Below are 27875 nucleotides of genomic sequence, written 5' to 3' on the forward strand. Positions count from 1 at the left end.
TTTCACGTGACTTTACTTTTAGTCTCTTTCCGCTCGTCTATCACTTAGGCCTTCTAAAAATCTCCATAGCCTCGACATCAATGGATTGTAAACACAAAATAAATAAATTAATAAAACTACCTACACTGAAGAGTTTTTAATATCTGACATAACTATCACAAGTTATCGTTAGTGATATCATTGGCAAGGCTGTTGCAACAAAATTCTGGGTCCTCTACAAGTTATGTAGTACAAAAAAGTGACAGAAAAGTGAGGAGTCCTTCGTATTTTCTTATAAATATATATTTTCGCATCCACATGCTTTATATATAGTTACTAGAATGTACTTCCGCACGGTCCCTGGAAGTGTTCTGTTTCAAGATAAATAAAACCCAAATTTAGAATAATAAATATTTTTATTTCTTGCTTTTGAAATTCATATGTCATGTTGTGTTGCAGCCAACAGAGTGCATAATTATTCTCGTAATTCATGGCATGCGCACGTTTTACTGACGTCACAAACAGTACAAAATGCAACGTTAAACCCCTTATGTGACGTCGTTTTAGTATCTACTGACTGGCTGACAGATAACACATTACTGTATAGTGGTGCGAGTAGTTAAAACGGGTAACCCCCCAGGTGGCCTTTGGCTTCCTTTTGGGGAAATTAAACTGTGGTAAATTGATTTTCAGTCACTATTACTACAAATTCTTCGACAACGTTCTGGAAATTCAACCTTTTTGCAACATCTATTTCCTTGGAAAGGTCTCAAGTAGTACTTAAATAACTTCAATTTGCAAAAGTTCATCTCAACAGCTGCTGTAGTCACTGGAGCTGTAGGTAAAGCAATGCACACACTTTATAAATATTTTTTCTTTTACAACTGAAACGCAGTGATTCAGTAATATCAAATCACTTGGAGGATTGAAGCTAGATTATGGAGTTCAACTGTTAAATCAATTACACCAGTATTTAACCTAGCTCCATCGGCACTTAAAAACGTTACAACAAAATCCATATACGTGTTCTACATTGAGGAATGCTTTAACGTTACACAGGAATCCAAGAAAATGCTTGTAATCATATAAAGCAACTCAAATATACCTGCCAATTTCATTAAAGCATACTCTACTAAAATGTAAAAACACGCGTTTTGAATTGTTGTTGTCAGCTCTGATTGGTTCATCCTCGCCCCCCCCCCCCCACGTGGCACATCGGTATGTCTGCGAACTTACGACGCTAGAAACCGGGTTTTGTTACCCGTGGTGGGCAGAGCACAGCTAGCCCATCGTGTAGCTTTGAGCTTAACTTCAAACAAACAAACAATGGTTCATCTTTCTTTCGTCTGATACGAGATTCTGATAACTTTGTAACAACTGGTAATATTATACCACTTTATTGTTTATCAGGGTATCTTGAATCAATTATTAGTAATAAATTCACGTAATTGAACCTTACATTTGCTTGCTGACTATATCTATTTGTACATGTATATCATGCCAAACTTCTAAATAAATTAGAAATCTGTATGATGCTAGCTCATTTAATTTTCCAGTTACAGAATAGGCTGCACTATTTTTGTACTTCTCTTAATTTTCAATAATGCTGCCTATATATATATACTTTTTGTTTAGAACTTTCCAGTTTTCCACTTACAATTCTACACTTGCATTTAGCGTTGGATAAATATTTGAGAGTGATATTGATAGAAGACTTAAAAATAACCCATCTGATATGTGAGACAGCAAAAATAATAAGCAGTCAATGACGAAAACTGAAAAAGAATTTTGCCGAATTGCAAGAACTTGCAACATTGAACAGTACAAGGTTCAAAGAATAAAAACTAGAACGAACATCATTTTGCGTCATTGTAACAACCAAGACTGCACACCCTTGTGTTTGTTTCTCCTACTTGCGACGTTTTCATATATATATATATATACATACCGTTGACCTCGACAATCTTCGAACGGTATTCGATGTTTTGTAAGCTCAAGAATTGCCTTTGCATGAGAGATCAGCACTTCTGGCTTCCTTGACATTAATGATTGAAACAATTTGTCTCCATTCTTTGGATATTCATCTTAAAAGTATCGACAGCTGTTCTTCATGATATACATTAGGGATAAAATTCACCATTATAGAACGACTACTTTTGAGAGCATCTGTATTAGCTATTTTGGACTTCAGGGCTCAAGCAGTGACAACTTACCTTGTTGTTTATGAACCTTCGAACATGTTGATTCATTAAAATCCAACTTTATCGTCAATTTAGTTTGAGTTAAATGTTCTCATTTCCGTGTTGGTTCAATCTTAAAAAACACTTGTAGTTCTGCAAAAAAGCTTAATTTTTGTCTCTCTACCAAACGTAAAACTATTACAGTTATCCTAGTAAGTAGACATATTAAATGCTATCCTTCAGTTTCGAATAAAATCTCAGCTGTGTATTCGTTCTCAATCAGAGTTGTAAATTATTTCCATTTCATAAGGAAGTCCCTATGTAACCTGTTTTGTAATAGGTGGCTAGAGCTCTCGACTCGCAATCTGCGGGTCGCGGGTTCGAATCCCCTTCCCACCTCTCAGCTGTGGGGGCGTTATGATGTAACGGTCAATCCCACTATTTGTTGATAAAAAGTTGCCCAAGAATTGGCGGTTGGCGGTGATGACTAACTGCCTTCCCTCTAGTCTTTCACTGCTAACTTAGGGACGGCTAGTGCAGATAGCCCTCGTGTAGCTTTGCGCGAAATTCAAAATAAATCAAACCAAATAAAATTTTGCGCAAAGCTTCACGAGGGCGTTAGCCATATTTATTTTTGAAGTGATAGACTAGAGGGAAGGCATCTAGTCAAACACCATTCATTGCCAACTTTTGGGTTATTCTTTGTGAGATTGAATAGTGGGACATGATCATCACTTCTATAATAGCTCCAAAGCGTGGAGCACGACTTCTTTGGGGGTAACAGGACGCGTACCACAGAATATCTTTGGCCCATTTTCGCCACCCCCTCTTTTACAACTAAATAAAATTATGTTTATAATTACGTTTTTGTGTTGCTAAATGAATAGATAACTTAAGAACAATAATAATACAAATACTTTATATTAAATATACTGTATGTTTTAACTGAAACAAAATAATTCAAAACATTTGGCATCCAGGAAAGTTTACGGGCTTAAAACGCTAGGTTTGTAGTTTGATACCCATGGAGAGCACAGCTCAAATAGTCCATTATGTAGCTTTGGGCTTAAACAAAACAAATAAAACTTTTGTCATGGTTAAAGTGTTATATAGGTTCTGATTCCCGGAGTTCTCTCGAGCCTCAGGGCCCCATGCAGCCTCTGGAAATGCAAAATGTGCCTTAATATGTGTAATAATGAATATGGATTTCTACCGCTAGGTGGCTGTCTAGTCGTATAAAAGAACATGTTCCTGGGAAAACGGGGAATTTATCAAGCATTGCACTACGTGTTTTAAGCTAATGTAATATTGCTTTCGCTGATGATAACTTGTTGTAAAACTGAAGCCGACATTGGATTAGCAAAATTTGGTGATTTCACTTCTCCCAAAGCTGAAGGCCACCTGAAGGGGTCACCTGTTTTAACCACTTACAGTAGTGTGTTGTCTGTCAGTCAGTAGACACTCAACTGATGTCATTTAAGAGACACTTAACGTTGCAATTTGTATTGCCATGACGCCAGTAGAATGCGTATTCCATGAATCACCAGAAGAATTATACACTCTGTAAGTTACAACACAGCATGACATATGAACTTCAAAAGTAAGAAATAAAAACAACTGTTACTCTTAAATTTGGTTTTATTTACTCTTGAAACAGAACACTTTCGGGGACTCTGGTGTATATATATACTTGCATTTAAACACTAATACTAATTTCATGAAGCTAAATATAGTGAGGATTGTCTGATAATAAAAAGCGTGATATAAAATGTCAAATATAATGTTTATGACAAAATATTTTACAGGTTGCTTGTAGACAAAGTTTAAAGAATGTCATGGTGTTGTTGTGAAACGTAAATCTGACAGAAAATACATGCAAATCACAAACCCAGCTTCAGAAAATAGAAAACTAGTAGGACATTTTTAGACATTCTTTAATCTACACACCCACACCCACAGTAGCTCAGCGGTAAGCTCGAGGACTCATATCCCTAGAAACCAGGTTTCGATACTCGTGGTAGGCATAGCACAAATAGCCCATTGTGTAGATTTGTGCTCAAGTACAAACGAACAAGCAGACTTGAGATCTATACTTTTTAAAATTCAATGGTGTAGTTTTGCTCTTGAGGCAGAATGCATCTATCCGGCATGATAGAGCTAATCATATAGTGAAATTTTACTGTCACTCTTATGATGCATCCATGGCCTTAAAGAGCAGAGTGGGAATTTTCAGCAATGGAATACAAACCATGAAACCTCACATTCATAGTTAAGCATATTAACCACTAGGCCACAAAGAAACGTAGCTCTGGTAAAACGCTTTTACATGTTAGTTGTCTTGTTGCGGAAGGTCCACAAGCGCAATTTATCGATCGGAAAAGCAGTAAATTCTAGGATGAACTAAACTATATACATATATATATATATATATAAATTAAGTTTCATTGAGTAACGTAAGTTGTAAAAAATTAACAAAACTAATATATATATATATATAAATTAAGTTTCATTGAGTAACGTAAGTTATAAAAATTACAAACAATTGTTAAGTGTTAATTGTGTGAAGTCGGTGGTTAAGAGAAATAACTTAATATGTAGATAAATATTTGGTTTTCATCTATTCACTGTAAGGAGAATATATTATAATATGCTAACCACATTACATCTGCTATATCCACTGCCGACGAGACCTTTAACACAATACCAGATAAACAAACATTTTGTGTTCTTATTTCATAGTTCCTAAAGGCTATCGTGACACGCATGACAGCTTCTTGTCTCGTCGCCCAATCAACAGCTTGATGACATTGCTCTACTTGTAATTCACCTAAATATATATAAAGTTACCACTTGGAACACACGACACAAGCTCTGCATTATAGTTAAAGCACGCATTAAGGCAAAAGTCACATTCCAACAGCAGATTCCAATTAGTTTACTTGACGTAAAATTCAAACTTGACGTCGCATTTGCCATGTTGTTAGATGTTTTAGTCTTAGCTGTAGGCGTGACATATTTCTGAACAGATTTAAAACGGAAACAAATTCAGTTCGAGAATAATCAGGTTTATAAAATTAAATGCTGCTTGTGAAACCCCAGAAAGCTATTAGTGTTTGACAACCATGAGCATATATATGAAATCATAAACACTATTGATATTTTTCAAAGATTATTTTATTTTATTTCAACACTGAAAAAAATAAATAAACGTATTTGTAGTTGCATTAAAATGTTAGATATAGAGAGGAAAAGTTCAGAATGCAGATGGTATGAATTTTACCATATGATGAAGATGATCCAGATGTCCCCATAAAATCTGGTTTCTCTTTCATTATTACATTACTGATATATGAATAGTTTAATTTATAACCTTGACATTGATGCGTCCATCGTAGCGCTTCTGTGGAAGTAGAAGGGGTTATATTGTCATAGCTAAGTCGCTTTCTATTGTCTAGAGACAACACGCTGGATGTACTAGATTTTGACAGTCGTAGTGTTTAATACTGTTTGCAGTCCAACTCGTTGATACTGTCATAGACCTAACATACTGGATGTAGGTACATACAGCTGATTTCTGCTGATATGCAGTTAATACATTTATTCTAATCAAACTGGGTTATAAGTTATAAATATTATTTGAACTGTCATATGACGTAAACGCGGTGAAAATGATAGAAATTAGTTTGTACGAGCTCAAGCATCTCGTGTAAAATAAGACGAGCAACCACATAAACATTGTATGAAGCAGCTCTACGGCTTCTAAGATTTCAGCTGTGTTATTGGAGTAATTATTAAGATATTTTCTAAAATTGAATACATTTTAAAAGCTATGTGTAAGCAAGAAATATCAGTGAGTATGTTTGAATAACAGTTTTCTAAAAATGACGTAACACCCGGGTTTACGGCTGAATTTTTGTGGATCAAAAATCTATTAGCGTTAACTGTAGGGATGGCAAATTTAATATAATATAAAATAAGCGTAAACTTTGGAACGACAAACAATAAAATAATAAATAAGACTGGTATAAAAAGAATACCTAAATATTATACTCCTCATTCAACGTCCAGCAGCTATTTGTCCAGTAGGGGGCGCAAAAGCGGCTCGCTTTTATATGTGAATTAACTGTACGAATTAATCCAGCTTATAAATACAAGCCACACGGATACATGGATTGAAGAATGTGAACATAAGGAATTTTAGCATAAACTATCCCAAATTACATCAAATATTCTTCCCTTTTTAAATATAGAAAAGTTAGGAGTGTTAAATCAATCTATTTAATCAGCAAACTGTCACTTTTTAACCCTCAACCTGTATGGGTTACGACCTCATGCAATGAAGCTAAACTGCAACCACCATCTATTTAAAATTGTATTAATTGGGTTTTAGATTTGTATTCTGTGTATATGAAGATTAAGAGGATGTATTCTAGGGATACTGGCTGTTAATACTGCGTGAATAATTAACGTTTCTTTCTAACTGGTAAACTGACATACTGGCCACGTAATTTAACAGCCACGTGTGTTTCTAAACGTCGTCATAACAACTGTTTGGATATCAGCCGTATGAAAACCCGTCTAATGATAAACAAGCAAGACTGACATAAAGCCAAGGGCTGACGAACAGTTAACAACATTTGTCCGTGGGATAAGCTGAACTGCACACAACGAGATCGTTATGACAAGTGACCTACAGGACATGATACTAGCGAATGAGGGTTTTAACTGGCTCCTTCTCTTCAGAAGAACCTGGAGAATAGTCGTCACCTTTGACTCAAGGATTGTTGTCGTCACTTATTACCATTATCAAAGCACCACGTAAAACTTCCAGATAGAGATTTTTATGTTGAATAAGAATATGAAAGAGTCAACATGAATGATTCATTATACATACATATACACAAACGTATACATACATTAATGACAGCTTTTGTAAAGGCGATGCACTAAGTCGTAATTAACTAGACAACACACATTTTTTTATTAATGCGAACACAACCAGTCAGTGTTGTAAAAGACTGATTAAGATATTAACTCAATTATTATAAGTGCAAGGATAGCCAGTCAGTGCTGTAAAAGACTGATTAAGATATTGACTCAATCGTTATAGGTGCAAGGATAGCCAGTCAGTACTGTAAAAGACTGATTAACATATTAACTCAATTGTTATAAGTGCAAGGATAGCCAGTCAGTGCTGTAAAAGACTGATTAAGATATTGACTCAATCGTTATAAGTGCAAGAATAACCAGTTAGTGCTAAATAGAAAACCGGTTAAGATATAAATCTAACATCCAGCATGGATGAAATTGTTATTATAAGTAGCAAATATAAAATTACATAAGCAACATGACGGTCTTTATTCTACACGTTTGTTTACAGTTATATATTATAATGAAGACAGTAAGCAGAGCTGGCGACCTTCATTACCCACAACTTCAGCTTTAAGATTTTTCTATACAACTGCGCAAGACAAATCAATATATTTACATAAGGTTAGGTAAGAATCACCACCTGAAATTAGACTGCACATGCGTGCGTTCCGCCTCAACAAAGTCTTCGGCTCCTCCTTCTCCTTATGTTAATATCACTTCCTGACGTAACGAGAAGGTATGGATACAACTAAGTATTTACTTCAGAACCTAAAAGAAACTACAAAGTTTAATCTTAACCCTCGGATTCTGATTCTAATTAAGTTGTTGAATTACGCTCAAAGACACCTTAGGGTTATCTGCGTTAACCCTTCCCAGTTTTGAAGTGATAGGCTAGAGGGAAGGCAGTTAGCTAGTCAACACCACCCAGTAATAACTCTTAGGCTACTCTAAGCAACTAGCAATAGTTGACCGTCACTATTATAACTATCTATAGCTCCAAAATGTGAAACGCTTTTGTTTATTGGAGAAAAAGTTATAACAAATGTGCTTCTGATAGCACGACAAAATTCCTTACCAACAGAACAATAAATAATATTAACTAAGGTGGCGGTGATGAAAAGTGTAAGGGAAGGTGAAAAATCAAAGGCTTTGTTAATCGTTTCTTTGTTCCTACTTTATTTTTTTGAAATGATTGATATCGTACCAAATGTTTTTTTTTTTGGATTTCGCGCAAAACTACACGAGGGCTATCTGCGCTAGCCGTCCCTAATTTAGCAGTGTAAGACTAGAGGGAAGGCACCTAGTCATCACCACCCACCGCCAACACTTGGGCTACTCTTTTACCAACGAATAGTGGGATTGACCGTCACATTATAGCGCCCCCACGGCTGAAAGTGTGAGCATGTTTGGGGAGTCGAACCTGCGACCCTCAGATTGCGAGTCGAGCACCTTAACCACCTGGCCATGCCGGGCCGCGTACCAAATGTATTTTTTTTCATATTGATAATTATATTACCACAGTATTATCTATCTATATGTGTGTGTTTTTATTTAGGAGTTTTTGATTATTTTATGTGTATTTTGTATCATTGTGTGTATTGCATATTGTTTTCGTATGTGACAATTTTGAAACTTCCGATTTTGGTTTGTTTTTCTTTAGCTTGGTTTAATCAAAAATGTGAGCCATATTTCTAGGTAACATAATCTGCCTGAGTAATCGAACCATTCGGTATTATTAGTAATTATCTATTCTAGCAGATGTTCGACCAAACGTCCTTAGTGTCTCTACGATCTACGTAGTTACAAAGGACGAAACTACGCAAAAACAGTAACTCATCGTACCAGCTTAGCTCGACTAGACGCGTCTGTTACTGAGTAACTAAGGGAAAAAATCACGTGGGTACCCCGAGGCGGGGTCGGCACCCCGGCTAGGCGCTCTCGAAGTACCGCGATGGTTACGTTCTCGGCTTAGGCTGTGACACAAAATAAGTTTCTTGTCTGTCACTCAGATCTTAATGCTATTGTATTATTCCCCCTCCCATGAGTCTTAACATCTCAGTATTTCCAGAGTTTAAAATTACAGAGTAAGTATGTGAGAAACAGAAAATTCATATAGTAACATTTTGGAAGTGTGCGTGAGAGGACCGTTGACGTTATCTAAAACAACATATGTACCAACTAGAAACGCTTTTTCCCGAGCAGTGATAAGATACCCATCTAAGGTACAGGATTTCATTTGTGCGAAGACGTCAAATGCCAATTTTTGAAATCTGTTGTAACTGACATACACTCACTTCAAAAGTATGAACACCTCAAAGTCTTTTCGGACAGGCTTTATCAAGGTTGAATGTTGTATATATTAAAACAACAAAGGTTAGTGTAATGTAGCATAACAATAATATTGATAAAAACGTATGTGTAACATTTTTTTCTTCACAACTCGCGAGTTTCGGCGGTATTTACACGTGCAAATTAACGCGCTTGTCAAATCGTTCTCCTTTAAAACACCCATCCGTAAATAAACATATATATATATATATATAAGTGATTAAATATTTTCTCTATAAAACATGAACTATACATATACATGAACTAAATATAAAAAACAGCTATTTAAATACACCTAGACAGTTTTGGATGCACACGACAAAGGTAGTGAAAAGATCAATCATAAAGAACACTATTTTCACCAGTGCTTACTGACTCCCCGGATGAAGTATATTCTAATTTTGCAAATATTAATTTCCTCATAAAATTTTCTTGTTGTTCATTATACTCGCATTCGGCCACGTGAAGTTTCATATATGAGTCTAGTAACGAAAATTAAGAACCCGATGGTGTATTATTATGTTATTAAAACTCTGTTGGTGTATAATCATATTATTAAGAATCTCATAGTATATTATAATACATTAAGAATCTGGTGGTGTATTGTTATATTATTAAAACTCTGTTGGTGTATAATCATATTATTAAAACTCTGTTGGTGTATAATCATATTATTAAGAATCTCATAGTATATTATAATACATTAAGAATCTGGTGGTGTATTGTTATATTATTAAAACTCTGTTGGTGTATAATCATATTATTAAGAATCTCATAGTATATTATAATACATTAAGAATCTGGTGGTGTATTATTATATTATTAAAACTCTGTTGGTGTATAATCATACTATTAAGAATCTCATAGTATATTATAATACATTAAGAATCTGGCAATGTACTTAACCTGATAGTGTACTTTTAATGACTTGTTTAAACTTTTCATAAATTTATAGAGCTGCTATTGATATATATATATATATAACATAACACTAGAATATCAGACCATTTTATTTTCTTCTCTCCTTTATTAATTTCTTCAACCAGTTTCGTGACTTCAAAGGTCACTCTTCAGGATATAATTTTACTGAGAATCTATAACAAAAACATTCGAATACCGTTTTTCAACTAAACATAAATAATCTAAATTATATACATGTATTTTCCAAATGTACAAGCATATATAATACATGTGGTTAGGGTGCTCGACTCACAATCTGGGGGTCGCGGGTTCAGGCGTGGGGACGTTATAATATGACGGCCAATTGTGTAGCTTTGCGCAAAATTCAAAAAGAAACAAATAAACATTCCATGTATTAATTAGGTATATTAAAAATGCTCAAAAATAAATAAAATTAGTTAATATACTTTATTTTTTTTAAAATTAAAACCTTATTCCAATTATACTTTCTCTTATTATTATAGAAATGCAAATTATTTATCCTATAATACTCTTACTTATTGTACTGTCTTTTCTGTAAGTCTTAGTAACTGTTTTCATGGTTTCACAATTACTACTGACTTACACAACAAGTTACTTCTGTCTTCTTATTACTGTCTATTTAAAGTGACGCAAAAACAAACAAATAAAATGTTGTATGTTGTACATTACATGTCTACAAAAGGAAAACATTAAAATATAATTCTTTTGGAATCTTAATTTTTGTAAGATACATTCATAAAGCATATTATACCTCTTGTAGTGACTCATTGTTCAAATATACATATTGATATTCATTTGTTAATACTCAGCTAAAACAAATAGTAGATAAAAAAACTGAAAGATGAATTAAAAGATAACAAAATTATTTTATCAAGAAGACAACTTAAAATTTGTTTAGATAATTGAATAAATTTCAAGAAAGAGATTTTTCTAAAGAAAATATTTTCAATTGTGAAAAAAAGAACTGCTTTATGTAATTTAGGTTATATGAAATCTACCAAAATAATAATAATAATAAATAAATTTTGTTTTTCATTAATAACTCATTTAATTGCAATTCATAGAACGTAATATATCGTTTCGAATGTGTAAATTGTGATGAATTATATATTGGTGAAACAAATAATGTAAGATTAAGGATAAATTTACATAAATTCCATGTTAGATGTCCCGAAAAAAGGCCCACTATATGCCAACGAATGTTTTAATGAATGAATTTTAAAAAGAATTAACATTCCAAAAGAACTACATTTTCATGTTTATAACAGTTTTAATAGTTTATAATTGTTTTTGGTGCCACTTTAAGTAGACAGTAGTACGAGAATAGAATTACAGTTAGAATCAGATTTTAATTTAAAAATGAAAGAATATTGGATAAACTTTGACTAATTATATTTACTTTTGAGCATTTTTAATATACTTAATTTATACAAGAAGTGTATTATGTGTTTCTACATTTGGAAAATATATGTATTTAATTTAAATTATTTTATGTTTACTTGAAAAACGGTATTTGAATGTTTTTATTATAGATTCTCAGTAAAATTATATCCTGAAGAGTGACCTTTGCAGTCACGAAACTGGTTGAAGAAACTGATAAAGGAGAGGAAAAGATAGAATAATCTGATAATCCAGTGTTTTGTTATTTGTATCCACAGGTGAATCTTAGTGATGTTTTGGTTACATATATATATATATAAATGTAACTATGGCGTAAATTAAAACATAATTATGGCGCAAATGTGATTTATAATGGAATTATGGTTTCATAGTCTTCTACTGGCCATAAGAAGTCACATTAAACTGGATAAAATATTTGCAAAATTAAAACTCAGGTTGTTCTTTGGGGCCAAATGTGTACAGGCAAAACATATATACATATATCACTCAGTCACTATTCTCACTTTTACTATTGTGTAAAAGTGAAAAAGAATTAATGATAATAAAGTAATACGATTCCAAAGAAAAACACAAGTTATTTCAACAAGAAGGTATAAATTTCTCAAAAGAAAGACGAAGGCAACATTTCACTGAGTATTTAACAGTGGGAATTAATATTTTAAACCTTACGTGTTATCCAAATGATAGAATAAACGCGAAGGCAACATTTCACTTCATTGAGTATTTAGCTCTGAGAATTAATATTATTAAACCTTACGTGTCATCCAAATAATAAAATAAACGCGAAGGCAACATTTCACTGAGTATTTAACAGTGAGAATTAATATTATTAAACCTCACGTGTTATCCAAATAATAAAATAAACGCGAAGGCAATATTTCACTTCATTGAGTATTTAGCACTGAGAATTAATATTATTAAACCTCACGTGTTATCCAAATAATAAAATAAACGCGAAGGCAACACTTCACAGAGTAATTTAGCACTGAGCATTAACAATGTTATTAAATCTATAAAATAATGCAAGATGCTATACCGAGACTAATATATGAATAGGAATGGACGGAAGGTAATAATAATTATTAATACAAATACAAAATGCTTTAATAACAAACACGACTAAGTTACCGGAAGAGAATAAATTATGATAAATTTTAGTCCCTGAGCTTGATTTGGTTGGTACCTCCTAGCCGGGGAACTTCTGACCCATGTCATTTTATTAGCATAATCATATATAATCAAAATATCCGTGATAGTTATGCAGATCTTTTCACCAGATATCTCATATCACTGTTTTGGTCATATGGTAGCCTCGGGCGCCATTTGCTTGGGCCGTAATAAGATGCATTGCTAATATTTCTCACACTTTTCTCTCTTAAACAGCATGAAAGACGGATTAATTTTGTTAACTTGATTATTAAACACATGACTCGTATTTGACAAATATATTTTTACAAGTATCATGATGATTGGTAGCAGCAAAAAGATGAATCACGCGCAGAATCTTTACAATTAAATTTTATTTGAATTCATATTTTATTTCAGGCTTCGTGACCTATATAATTGGAATACATTAGGTATTATAAAGGCGAGCTAAGGAATGTGATACAGATTCTAACGTGAACAAGAAAAAGACCACCAAAACAGACAGCAAATAACTAATCCTGAAGGCTGGTCGAAACTTGTTTGCTGACATTATTATAGTGGCTAAAAGTAGACAAATGAGAGATGTTCTATCACCTCCCTTTAGTCCTCTACTATGGGCTCTACCTACTCCATGTGGGTTTCTGAGGAAAACAAAAAAGTTAGCGCTGGGAAAAGAGCTTCAAAACAATGTTTGCACGACAGAGTCATTTCCAAAGCCATTTTCAGAGTTATTCACTTGCATCATAGATGGCATGGAAGCCATCCAGAATATGAGAGGTGATAACATATTTGCTGATGTATATAACATCGAATGCATTAGTATTTGTTCTAAGTGAAAGAGCAAAGTGCGACAGGATTGATGAGCACTGAACATACTCAACCAAGAATTTTGAGAGAATCAGAAAGACTGTTTGTTTCTTTCTTTTAGGGCAAAGCCACATTGAGCTATCTGCTGTATCCACCGCGTGAATCGAAACCCTGACCTTAGCGTTGTAAGTTCGTAAACTTACTGATTTTTTTGGGGGTGGGGGACGAGCTAGGAGAAGATCAGTTAAGGAGAACATTTCAAGAACGCAGCACCAGGGCACAAAACCAACTTGGCAGCGCCAAGGCACAAAACTAACGGAGAAAGTTACTTGGTAGCTCCAGCAACAAAGCCTTGTAAAGTTCTTGGTTAATGAACGGAAATATTCCAGACAGCCACAGATTATCATTTAACCTGAATCTACACCGAAGAAAGCTAATACTCGCATGTTTCCTCGCGTAGCACAATTACCACAAGAACTATCAAACAAGACGTCTTCATATTATATCTAGCTTTTAAAGCTCATGTTGGATTTCACATGCAAAGAAAAGTGGGGCCAAGTCTCGTGCCAAATACATTAAAATTACCAAAGTATTTGCCAGATTAGGGTCTGATATCTGTGAATCTCTACTGGACCTACAATACATGCCTTCGCTGAGTGGGACAATGTTGGTGCTTTTGAAAGTTATGGCTAGATCACTGGTCTGAAACTCCTGAGATCAAACAGATACATCACGATACATTTATACATCCTACACAATACTGGGAGTCATCAAGTCAAATCTGTTCACCTGTCTGATGTACAACTTAAAACCTGGCACATATGACGTCAGTGGATTGGGGTATAGACTCTTTTGTACAAAATTAGGAAGTTGACTCCATCTAAGTACGTCTTTATGCTGATTGCCTCTACAAGCATTACTTGCATGTTAACTACAGGTAGAAATATGGAAATGTAGCTTTCCGAATCCATCCACCATCTCAGATCCATCCGGCCATGGCTGAATAAGAGAACTGGTTGGTGAGGAGGCAGGTCTTATAATAGATTAGATGGAAAGAATACCAGAAATGGTCCCGGAGATGTTGTCGTTCAACTACGTTAAGTTAAATAGGGTGGCTATCTGTGCATGCCCCATCAATATGGTCTTTAATGTGCAGATTTGTGAAAGTTTTAAACATGTAGTAGCAGTCAAGCAACAGGAGTAAGATATCACAGAAAGTGACCGGTAAAATACTTGGAAAACTAAAATATATTATTTTGTCAAAAGCTGCTATCTTGGGCTTTCAGTTTATTACTTTATTCACACCAAAATTAACATGTGATGGGAAAATACAAGAGTTTAATCCAATGTACTGTGCTTCTATGCCTTGTGTTATATTTTTATTATACCAGTTCATACAACCTAACACACGATAAGGTACCTCCCAATATTGTTGAATTTAAGACATTCCTGCCGAAAGGAAATACCGTATATAAAAACACCGTGTATAATAACAAAAGGTATCACTTTGCGAGGGCTGTCACATAAAAACATACTGGTTACCAAAAATAAGCATTAGAAATTTCCCTGGTGGACAGTACCAGATGGTCAAATTTATGGCCCAGACTTAAGGCCTATTTGAAAAATTATAGTACTGAGTAATTATACATGAAAAAGAAGAAAAGAGGGGGTAATGATCGTAAACGAGAGAAAGAGATGGCATCTAATTAACATACATGAAAAAGATGGCATCTAATTAACATACATGAAAAAGATGGCATATAATTAACATACATGAAAAAGAGAAAACAGTAGAAACTAATTATGCGCAAATTGAGAAGATAACAGTTAATTATTATATGTACATGTAGTGGAGAATATATATGACTTTACGTTCAAAGCAAACAATGGTAGTGCAATAATATAAGAAGAAAAATTAGATAATGATTGTCAATACTGATTTACTTTCACGAATAACGCGTACAGTTTGGAAGATTTCTCTGCGATATACTTCATGTAGAAAAATATGTTTGTACTTCTTCAGTTTTATGATTATGATTCTGTATTATACAAACATCTTTAACACATTAAAATAACACAAAAATTATGAGTATTTCACATTTTACACACGTAGCTAAATGTGGTTTTATATGATTACTGATAAAAAGATAGCATTATTGTTCGTTGATGTGTGAAGGAGGATGTGTGAAATGAAATAAAAAGGACAAAGCTAAGAGTGTAAAATCAAAGAGTCTAGTGTTGCATTATAGTGTTAAATGTGTAATCAGAGAGGTAGTGCCTGTTAATATACTTCATTATATATGCTGAAAACTTTATATTGCTGAAGAAGACATAGTGTTATATGTGTTACATAATTCTACCTGAGAGGAATCTGTCTTTGAAATATGATAATATATAATATACAGTAAAGAAATAGATGTGGTTTATATGTTTCACAAAATTAAATACTTTTGGAAACAGAGTGTGTGTAATGTTTAAATAAAATACTACAAATTATATTCATCGCATCTCTAACTAATATTATATATTGATTGTATAATAACACATATTCTGGAGGGGAAGTGTTTATTGTACATCTAAGCAGTTTCGTGTAATACATATATATACCTTTGGAAAAAGTGTTCATTGTATCTCTAAACTGTATTGTGTAACATACATGTCTGGAGAGAAAGTGTTCATTTTGTCTCTAACCAATATCGTATAATATATACCCATAGAAGGTAAGCATTTACTGTATCTTTGAACAATATTGTGTAATATATACACCTGGAGAGTAAGTGTTCATTGTATATCTAAACAATGTTGTGTAAAATATGTCTCTGGATAGAAAGTGTTCATCGTATCTGTAGGTACTATTGTGTTGTATATATATATTATTCCTGGAAAGAATGTATCTACTGTTTCTATAAACAATATCCCTGGAGAGAAATACCATATTTTATACTTAAGAAAATATAGTATAGCATATATCCATAAAAAAAAAAGAGTAGAATGTACACATGTAAATAAAGTGCCGAGTATATATACATAAACATAGTATGAAAGGTATGCGTGTGAGTATCGTGTAGAATGTACACATGTAAATAAAGTGCCGAGTATATATACACAAACATAGTATGAAAAGTATGCGTGTGAGTATCGTGTAGAATGTATACATGTAAATAAAGTGCCGAGTATATATACATAAACATAGTATGGTAGGGATTGCGTGTGAGTATCGTGTAGAATGTATGTTACAAATAAACTGTAGAAAGTGTGTTTTTAAGTATAAAGTATGTATGTATGTACATAAAATGTTGAATACATTCTTGAGGAGGAATTGCCATTTCTAGCCTTTATAATATTTCATTGTTTTGTAACAGCTTTTATGTTGTCGAGCGTGATAAAATCAAATATATATATATGTAGTACTCTGAGGTGCTTGACGATCAGAGTGAAGACATAGTTCGTCGGAAGTTAGGGGTTCGATATAAGAAGGAAATAGAACAGAAAAAATTAGAAAGGACCTAAAACCTCGAAGGACAACTTATTAATGATTTCATCTGGAGACTGGAGACCATAAATATGCTCACGAGTCGAAGAGAAGCTGAAAGAAAATGTGTATTAAAACAAGGGATTGGTTGTTTGTTTTGAATTTCCCGCTAGCCGTCCCTAATTTAGCAGTGTAAGACGAGAGGGAAGGCAGCTAGTCATCACCACCCACCGCCAAATCTTGGACTACTCTTGTACCAACGAATAGTGGGATTGACCGTGATATTATAACTACTCCACGGCTGAATCGGCGAGCATGTTTGGTGGGACGGGGATTCGAATCCGCGACCCACATATTGGGAGTCGAGCGCCCTAACTATTTGGCCATGCCGGGTCAAAAACAAGGGATAGTAGCAGCTAATATCGTTTAACGATGAAGTAGATCGTGTTTAGAGGGATTTAAATTCACGAAGGAAAGTGAAAACTGTTTTCTTCTAAAAGATAAGCTATTGTTTTAACAATATTAATAGACTCAAAGAGAGTTGCAGATAGTTCGACACTGATCGTTTTAAAATGTAGACACCCAGCGATGATTAAAACCACATAAATTAAAACCGTTCGTTGAGGAAAGTTAATTCTTGTTTTTGAAGACAATTTTTTTTTGTATTTTATCCCAGAAAAGGGTGTTTTTTTGTGATTGTAATTCAGGTGCTTATGAGTCCAGGGAAGACATAAAAACCTTTGTTCTTACACTACAGGCTACATTTGCCACGACTTCCACTATTGTTTCCTATTAATCTATTCAATGTTTTTAGTTCTCTTCAGTGAGGTTTTCAACATTTAATCAATAAACTGAAAAAAAAAACAGAAGAAAAAACATAAACAACAAGAAAAGACATAATTTCCAACACGTCTTCGAACTAGGCTTAACGTGTTCCAAATACAGAAAATTCATTTTGGAGTAAATTTTCAGCTTAATGTATTTTTTAAAGTATTTGAAATAAAAAAACTAACTTCTTACTCATTTACTTGTTGGTATGTTATGTTTTTTATTATTAGTGATATGTATATATATATATATATATATATATAAATTTCGAGTACAAATGCATGAAGTAGCACTTAGACCTGTACCTGTACTACAGTTTCTGGCTACGCCCATAAGTCAGTGTAAGTACAATCACTGTGAATTCTAGAAATTCTAAAGCCCAGTGATTGATATTGGTCAGGTACACTGTAATTCAGGAACTGCTGTCGTAATTTGAAGCACTTTAAAGACGCTAAGGATATGGGCGTTAAGCGGCTTACCTGGATCAGAAGAACCAGTCCGACGACGAGGAATGATCCACGTCCGACAGTAGTCACGGCCTTTCTGAGGAAGAGAGTTCGGCAATTCAGTGTCTCGATGTGTGTTTCACTTGATGTTGCTGTTGACAGAAGATGTTCAGACGTTAATGCTTACTAATTTCGGTGAAACTAGAACTACAAGTTTAGGTAGTGAAATAACCAGCCTACGTATGCTCAGTAACGGGTTTGTTCTTTCTATCTCGTATAACAACCTGGAACGACCTTTTCTTTTCGATTGATAGATTTTCTCAAGTTGTTTAGTGTTCTCTCCAGACACTAGATCTACTGAGAAGGAAACAAGCCTTCAAGTTGTTCGAGTCTAACTTAACTCTTGTTAATGGTGAAGTCATTGATCATTTACTACAGTTGGGAGTACTAGACTCCCGCGGTCACATAATAGCCGTTTGATAGTGGAGGATCGCGCCTACTCAACCACTTGTCAGCCAATCGCGGTTCTGAGTTCCCCACCCACCGTGTGGGGTTGAGTCGCTTGTACTGTAGTGGACGTTCGACAACAATAAGGTCCTGTGAAGATAGATATAACTAAACTAGGTAAGATTGTTGTGGTTTCACTTTGTAAGTCTTTCTCAAGAAAAGAGAATAAAATGAAACATTCTAGAAATATTTACTCTTTACTGATTTATTTAGTTTATGATTGGTAAAAAGTCAAGTTGCTTTTGCGATGCACAGAGCCTACTTTGCGTCAAACAAAATGTATGTTTCAGGTTACAACTACAGATGCTTCCGTCTTTAAGGCCGTCGCCCCGGTTTCAACTGTCTCTACACCCGGGAGGGATTATGAAGAGACGTCTCTGAGTCGTCTTACCGGGTTGACTGTCGTCTTGTCAACATACAGTGTTCGCTCGAAAAGCAAACAAACGACTATTAGTATAGCTATAGATCGCTGTGTAAGTATTTCAGATAACGTGCTTAGAAAAAATCAGTATAAGCCTAGTCCTCCCTATGCACACTGATCTCTGATATTGTATCAGTTCTATTTAGGTGTTTTTTGTTTTGTTTTTTAGCCCGGCGAGTTTAGAATATTTAGATATTTACTCAGTGTGACAGATTGCTGCTGTTAAAAGAGGCGCCGAAAGAAGAGTGTTTTCGGCATTTATACCAAAGAGGTCGTTTTGTAGTTTCCTGCAGTGAAAATATGGTAGACGTATAGTTTGACCTTTATAGCTTTAACTTGTCGAGGAGAGCTATGTAAGCATCTTAAGAACAGACAGATAACTTTATAAGGTAGACTTATAAAATAGTATACAAGTAGACAGGTATACCGATGTGTTATAAACAAGAAAGGCGATTTGAGAATATGAGAAGTTTTAAGCAACAGTTATTGTTCAAAGATAAAACATCCTATGTTCAAGATTGGTTTTCGTTCAAGTTCTTGAACACATTAAACGTCGTCTTTTCAGAACTGTCATAAAATAGTTTTTGTAGTCTTTCAGAAGCCTGATGTCTAGTACAGCAATGAATTCACCTTCCGATATGATCCTAGTGATAACGGCAACTTACGTAGCCACTTTTTATGTCGGATTGGAGACACATTCATTGACACCAGTACAAATCTTGGATTCAGAACAGTTTTGCTGCGCCTGAAGAGCACATATACACATAATACATGTGCAAGTGTACAGTAGTATGTCTATATAGATGTAGGTGTATAACACACAGCTACACCTAAATAAACGTCGGCCTATCTCTCTCTGAATTATTTGCATGCTGTTACTATGTATTATATATAAATAAATGTTGTGTATAAGTATAAATCTTTAAGTTAAGTAGCTAATTATGAGGAAGATTAAATGAGCAAAATTATGAGTTCTTGACCTGCATTCCAGTTAGAATATTTTAGCTTTCGACCAGACTGTTGCTTAGCAAGAGTGATATTTTATTTTAGTTCATGTTATTAGCTGACTTTGATTACTTCAAACAATGTAATTTTACTTTATCAGTTAAATACTATAATGTTAAAACTGTTGAATAAGCTAACAAAGATCCACCCTTTCCTAAGTTTGTTCTGTACGCTGAAAGGATTTGGACGTTTTGGCAGTAACGTTAGAAAGAGAAAGAAACGTTCGTGTACTATTAGCCCTGATGAAGCAGTAAATACGAAACGTTGGTTGAAATAAACAAATTATTATTATCTGGAGAGTAAAGGATTTTTTTATCGCTAATTTTTTAACCTTTCCTATTTAATTTTTTTAACTTCATTGAACGTTCAAAGCAGTCTCAAATGCCTCCCAGTGGCACAGCGATATGTCTGCGGATTTAAAACGCTAGAATCCGGGTTTCGATACCCGTGGTGGGCAGACCACAGATAGCACATTGTGTAGCTTTGTGCTTAATTACAAACAAACGTTCAAATCAGGAACCAGGTAATGAGTTTAAACAGACAGGTTGTTATACTTGTACAAGAAGTTCACCTGTAATAGAAAACGTTAAAATATGAATTTATTATTTTCCCGTACGCCGGTTTTCGTGAACAAATGGGAAATTATCGTTTTCGAAAACCTTTATACTTTAGCTCTGTACTATTATTATCTTGCTGATATTTTATGTATATCAAAGGCTTAATTATTGACTAATCAGGTTGTAGTTTAAGTAAGTAATGTATTCGGTTATTTTTATAAAGTGCAAATAATATGCTACAGTTCAACTCCGATTAAGTAATAAACATGATAAAAATACACGTGCATCTTGATACTGCGCAGAAACTATCTTAATTATTCTTATTCTGAACATCGACAAATTGTTCGTTAAATTTATTTGTTTGTTTAGAATTTTGGCACAAAGTTCAACAAGTGTATATGCATAAAGCCGTCCCTAATTTTGAACTGGTGGACTAGAGGGAACGCAGCTATTCAAGAGGGATTTGATTGTACCTCTAATAACGCATTCATGGCACCAAAATGCGCAGAGCGTTTTAGCGTCAACTGGCCACGAACCATGAACCCTTAACTTCACAGTACCAGCACGTCAACCACTAGACTACACCCGGCTCTTTATAACTTTTATAATTGGCTTTTAAAGCGGCAAAAGCGCTGATGTTTCTATTTGAAATAGCATCCGTTAAGATGTACAAAAAGCTATTGAAAACAATATACAACCTAAGATAAAAATAAAAAATCGTGCTGAAATATTAGAGTAGTTCCAAAGTTCAACCAGAAACGCTGAGACAAAGCTAAAAATGTGGAACAACGTAGGTCACATGCTTAAACAAATAGCAGTAATCCTGGTTTATCATCCCAAGTACTAAGCAAGCCTAATGTTCAATTTTAATTGATATGTCACCACTAAAAAATAAAAGTCACAATTACATAAAATTTGATCTAAACAATGCTTTGAAAGAGTTTCAGGTGTTGAAATAATATGTTAATAATTCTACTGGCAAATATACTAAATAATTAATACGTCATTAGAGAAAAATGGAGGAAATTGCCTTAAAATTATCTGATAAAATGTGCAAGAAAAAACAGCAGAGGAAGTTTACCTTTGTGTTTATTTTTACATTTCGTTTGTTTTTTATTTATACACTGTATAAAACAAAGTTTCATAAAATGAGTTGTTGTCAGTTTAGTAAACTATATTATGGAAAGCTTCACTGTTATTAAAATACTTTCCGATATCTAAGTTATATTATTAAAATAAGATTCAAAATTACTCTTATTTACCTGTGTTACGTCATAGTGAACAATGAAGCAAACATGGATCGTGCAAGACTGATAACTTATTTCTCCACGTATTCGATATCATTACTTATACTTTATACCTCGTAACGTATATCTGCTACTTACACTAGAAATTATTGTATTAGATATATCTATATATATGTGTGCAGGCAAAACAGTTGTAATATCACTTGAACTGTAAAGTCCTCGACTTGATTTTCACCTTGATAAATAGCATCACTTGACTTAACAAAATTGTTCTGGTAAAGAAGGTGTCCTCGATTTGGGTTCCAACCAGCTTAATGTTTCTGTAACTGCATTTGCGTTGAGTAGTATGAATTGATCTCATAATTATTAAACTTATATCGATTATTTGTGGAACATGGTAGGTTTGAATTATTCAATAAGTTTCTCACATCATATATGGTTTGTTTAGATTTTGCAAAAGTTTCTAATATGGTATGATTAGTTTAATTTCTGTAATAAGTTTCTCACAACAACTTGTAGGTTCTTAGTGAATTTGATTTTTTTTAGGCAATTAAATCCACTCAAAGGAAAGGATTAAATTAGTCTTCACACGTTCCTTAACAACACCAATGCAGGAAACATTAGAAACTCTGCACTATTTATGCATTCATCTTCGCTCAATCATATTTTTAAATAAAAGTTCTCCAGTGTTTATTATAGTAAATCCCACAATTATTTTGAAAAAAAAAATCATTTGTTAAATTGTTCAGACTTTAAAAAAAGATTTTTACTCTACATTTGATCCACTTTACCTAATATATTATAAAACCTTTAACTAATGGATTATAATGTGCATTAATCAAATTGTCAACTTTATCGTTTTTTTACGATAAGTCGATATGTTATTCAAACATCGATCTGAAACTGTCTGTAAATTGGTAGAATGTCAAAATATAATAATAATAATAATTAAACGTTACGGTACGTTCCAGTTTTTAATTCTAAGCAATTCCAAACTATCTTTGTTCTGATATTTTCTTTAGTTAGACAATACTTGCCACAGGCCTGTGTGTGGCAGATGAAGATGCATAATCGAGATTACAATCTTCAAACGTTGTCAAAACACATATCTGCTCCTTTAAAACCTTCTTTGTTTATGTTACTCTCTATGTATAGTTTCTCAGAGGTTTCGAAGTTGGCAATCATTTTGAATTATAGGTAGTAGTCTAGAAAATACAGAAAATATTCATTTTTAACCCAAGAAAACTACTTATGGCAGCTCAGAGAACAGTGAAACGGCGGCTGTAAGGAAAAGTTTGACAGGAACAAGGGGAACACCTTTCCAACCAGAGCGAAAAGCGTCGGTTGCTATTCTTTTGTTAAAACTCCATTTGATCCCCTCTCAAATTAGCATGAAAATGACAACCACTGTTTACACTTGGAACCAAGAAATCTAACTTTTTTTCTGTGTATTGAATAGCGGTCCCTGCTCCTCTAAGGTCGAAATGAAAAAGTTTTACACGTAAAGAAAAGAGGGTTATTGAGACAGAAACTACAGCATAGGGGGTCTGGAGATAAGGGGGTTAGAGAGTTTACCAGGAGCAAGAAGTGGGTTTCTGTCTTCACCTTCGTCACAAGGTATTGTGTCACCATCAAAGTTGAAATGTTCTGAAGAGCTCAGTACAATAAGCAACAAGTTATTAATAGCTGAACATACTTTTTAATTCTCGGAATATTGCTAATGTTTGAATTTATTTTCAAAACTGACTCGGTACCACTTAAAATGCACTTAAGTATTAATAATCTTTAGTTTCTCAGACGTTGTGTGATATGTGGTGAGTGAATCTTCTTTATTATTGTTACACTCTAGAGAAAGAATCTAACTTTGAAGTTGTAGAAACTAATTTTTTATAAAGTATAACGTATCGTTTTATTAACAAATATCACGAGAATTACCTTGTTAATCAGTTTGTTGATAAAAAAGTGTATTTTCCAAAAATCATTGGAAAAATTTATCTGAACATTCCTTGATTGCTCCACCTAATATTGTTCTTCTGGCTATACTGGTATAAAACCTCTGACAATCTGGCTTAAAGGCACTTTTGAGAAATATCTTACGTTTTTCAATGGTTTCTTACGTCAGATTATTCTAACTGCTTTCATTTTATGCAAACATCGTTGTCCTATCGTTGTAAAGATGGACCGAGTAAAAATGGCCATCGCATATTATGTATTGCTCATCATAGTCTCAAATCTCTCTAATAACAATCTAAAAGACTTTTATAAACACCTAACTTAGGTTTTCGAGGTTTTGAAAAGCTATTAAGACCTTCAGTTTAACCAAAAAACATCGTTAAAGTAGAGAACCGGCGATTAACGTAACATCCAAATGTCCTGCTGATTATACTGATTCTGGCGTCAGAAGGGCTAATTCAACGATACTTGAAGTTGTTGTGATGATTTACACAACAAAATGTTGCATTTTAGCTTGAGGAGTGCAGAAGTGGTATAGCGTTTCCCTAACTTTAACACGTGATGTCCAGCAAGACAACTCATCATGCCAGGCCAAAACTGTTGCCTTCATAGCGACTGCCATTCATTCATACTGATTGTTTGAAAAAAAGAAGGAAACCAGTAATCAAAAATGCGAAAAGAATAAAGATGATGTAGGGATGGCAATGCCAAAATGTACAGAAACAAGGTAGGGATGAATACACAAAACCATACAAAAATCCCTGAGTCAATGTTAGAAGCTTATGGGAATTAACCATTGTAAGGCTTTATAGCATTATTCAGTATAAATACTTTTATTCAAACCTGAATTCATGTAAATGAAAGGAATTCAATATTAAGTTGTAGATAAAAGTTTTTCTTGGGAATATTTGACTACTTATATAGGATGTTTTGTATGGTTTTGTGTATTCACCCCTACCTTGTTAATGTACTTTTGGGCATTGCCATCCCTACATCATCCTTTTTTTCTCTATTACTTGTTAGTAGTAATGTTCCTTCACTTATTAATGCGTTCAACAATTTTTATAATATATTCTCAGTTCTTCTTTGAAGGTAGCATTAGGCATTTGGGGAAGGTTTTTCTATGGACAGCTTCTGCCTTGTCTTTGTTTGTCACAATGTTTTGGGTTCCATGCTGAGGACTCAGCATGGAACCTAAAACGTTGTCATCAACAAACGGGGGACAAGAGCTGCCACACACACACACACACATATATACAAACAAAAAACAACTCATCCATATCTTTTATAATAGACAATAGTTTATGGATCAGATGTCACGAAATTATTTATAAAAATCCTGTTAATATATAGGAAAATCGCAAACCTGGTTTCATCAACGCTCACTGACGACAATGATCAGATTATTAATGAGTTATTAGAGTTGGTAGGGTATTACTTTTTTTTATTAACATAACAAGAGAAAATAAAATAACTTTTAAAATACATCGCTTATTTTCGTTTGAGAACTTTTTATTTCATTATATATATATATATATCTACTGCTTGTAGCAGATAGCAAGAGATCCAAATTTACTTTAAATATTGTCTAAACCCCTGGTTTTATACACCACACGCACAGAGTTATATACATCACACTATACTCACTGAAACCAGTCAGTTGAATGTTCTATAAAACCACGCATAAAATATCCCTACATTCGTTAATATGATATCAGGAAGTATTAAATTAGCAAGAGATCCAAATTTACTTTAAATATTGTCTAAACCCCTGGTTTTATACACCACACGCACAGAGTTATATACATCACACTATACTCACTGAAACCAGTCAGTTGAATCCACGCATAAAATATCCCTACATTCGTTAATATGATATCAGGAAGTGTTAAATTAGAACAACTAAAAATCCTTTGCAGTTGGAATATTAGACTACAACATTAGAAAATGTTAAGGATAACAATACATCTTTTTTAACATAAAAGAAGGTGGTACGAATAACAATATGTCTGCTTAACATAAATAAAATAATGTGGAAGTATGATAATAAAAGGTATTACAGATAACATTTTACAGTAAAAGAATGGAAGATATCATGGATAAAACCATGTTTGTTCAACATGAAGTTAGATATTACTAAATTACAACAACTGCAGCTTGTTATATTGTTAAAATACAACAATGGTAAGTGTTATAAATAACAGTATGTTTACTCAGCAAGACGTACAGCACTATTAGAAGATTCTATAATTAAAATATACGATACCCTTTTTAGTATTCATTAGTCTCTGTTGATCAGTCAGTTTAACGTACTTACTTCGTGGGATGTTGACGTCAGGAAAGTAACAGGCCTCATGCTCTATTTATTTGTTTGTTTTCAACCATATACTAGGCTTAATAAACAAGTTTACGGATACAGGAGCATTGTGATTGGACTTGCATCCATTATTGCTATAGTATTTTTCAATAAAAGCCTGTATGGATTAACGTTAAAATAGAGATATAATCCTTGCTTTTTCAGAAAGTGTGAGTCTGTATAGAGAAAGAATATCAGTCGATTCTAGACACTCTCTATACGTTCGATATTTCATTGTATACCATCCAACTTTCATTCTCAACCCTTTTGAATAACAGCTGTAAATACCGTATTCATTGAGAGTGTTAGAATTCCAGCTTTGTATTTATAAACTAAACCTTCTCTTTTTTGCTCCCTGTCCGTTTTCCTGCTTTCAAAAGTACCCTAAAAACACGCAGTTATTCTTGTAACTTAAAATGTTACATTTAAAATTAATATACTTTGTTTCAAGTGTATAATTAGCAGTATAACATTTTTAGTTTTTTACATTTTTATATTTTTTACACATTTATGTGCAACTGTTATTTTCATAACATCATCTAAATTTAGTTAAAGCTCATATAACAATGTAAGAGAGCTAAAGTAACGCAGTTAACACAACAGCGTAAACATTCAGGAAAATATGGGATAAGCGGTCAACAAACACTACAATCAGAAACAGTCGATATAACAATCTAAAGAGGCTAGTTGCAGGTGACATAACATTTTAATAATCAGGAATAGTTGGCATAATTGGTTAGGATTCCAATAACAGTGATACAAGGACATAAATAAACAAGATGCACCTTATACAGCAAAATGAAACAGTCAAGATGAAATAACTGATCAATATTATAATCAGGAACAGTTGATATAACAAGGTAACGAAGTTATTGAGACATGACAGGATAAATCGTCAGGAACGGTTGGTATAACTGATTCATCACAAGGTCAGAACCGGTTGGTTTAAAACAACGTAGAGAAGCTGGAGGCAGCTGACATAACATACAACAAAAAAGTCAGGAAGAGTTGGCATAACTAATTAGCATTACACTTAGAAATAGTTGATATATATCAACGTAAAAAGGAGCAGCTGGCATAACGTAACAGCGTAAAGAGTTAGGAACAGTTGCTATAAATGTTTAAGATTACAACTAGGAACACTTTACATAACAACAGAAAAAAGCTAGAGGCAGCTGACATAAGAAGATAAACAGTCAGGAACAGTTGCTAAAACTGATCATCATTGCACTCTTGAACAGTTGACACAACTGATATAACAGGAAATAAACATCATAAAAACAAATAAAAATACAATAGTGGTATAACTGATCAGCATTACAATCAGAAACAGTTGGTATAACAAGGTAAAACAAACAAACAAACTAGAGGTAACTGACATAACATATGAATCAGTTGACTTATCTGATCAGAAATACAAGGTCGGAA

The 27875-nt window shown here is 33.7% G+C and overlaps 1 protein-coding gene across 1 annotated transcript in view; it reads right to left on the reverse strand.

Moving 5' to 3' along the window:
- Positions 1-18663, reverse strand: part of LOC106478442 (homeobox protein OTX2-like) — an 85514-nt gene extending 66851 nt beyond the window's left edge. The window contains exon 1 of the mRNA XM_022382045.1: positions 18435-18663. The gene's annotated coding sequence lies outside the window, so the exon portion shown is untranslated. The remainder of the gene's footprint in view (positions 1-18434) is intronic.
- Positions 18664-27875: the final 9212 nt, after the last annotated feature.

Source organism: Limulus polyphemus, unplaced genomic scaffold (genome assembly GCF_000517525.1).
Source record: "Limulus polyphemus unplaced genomic scaffold, Limulus_polyphemus-2.1.2 Scaffold10, whole genome shotgun sequence".
NCBI lineage: Eukaryota > Metazoa > Arthropoda > Merostomata > Xiphosura > Limulidae > Limulus > Limulus polyphemus.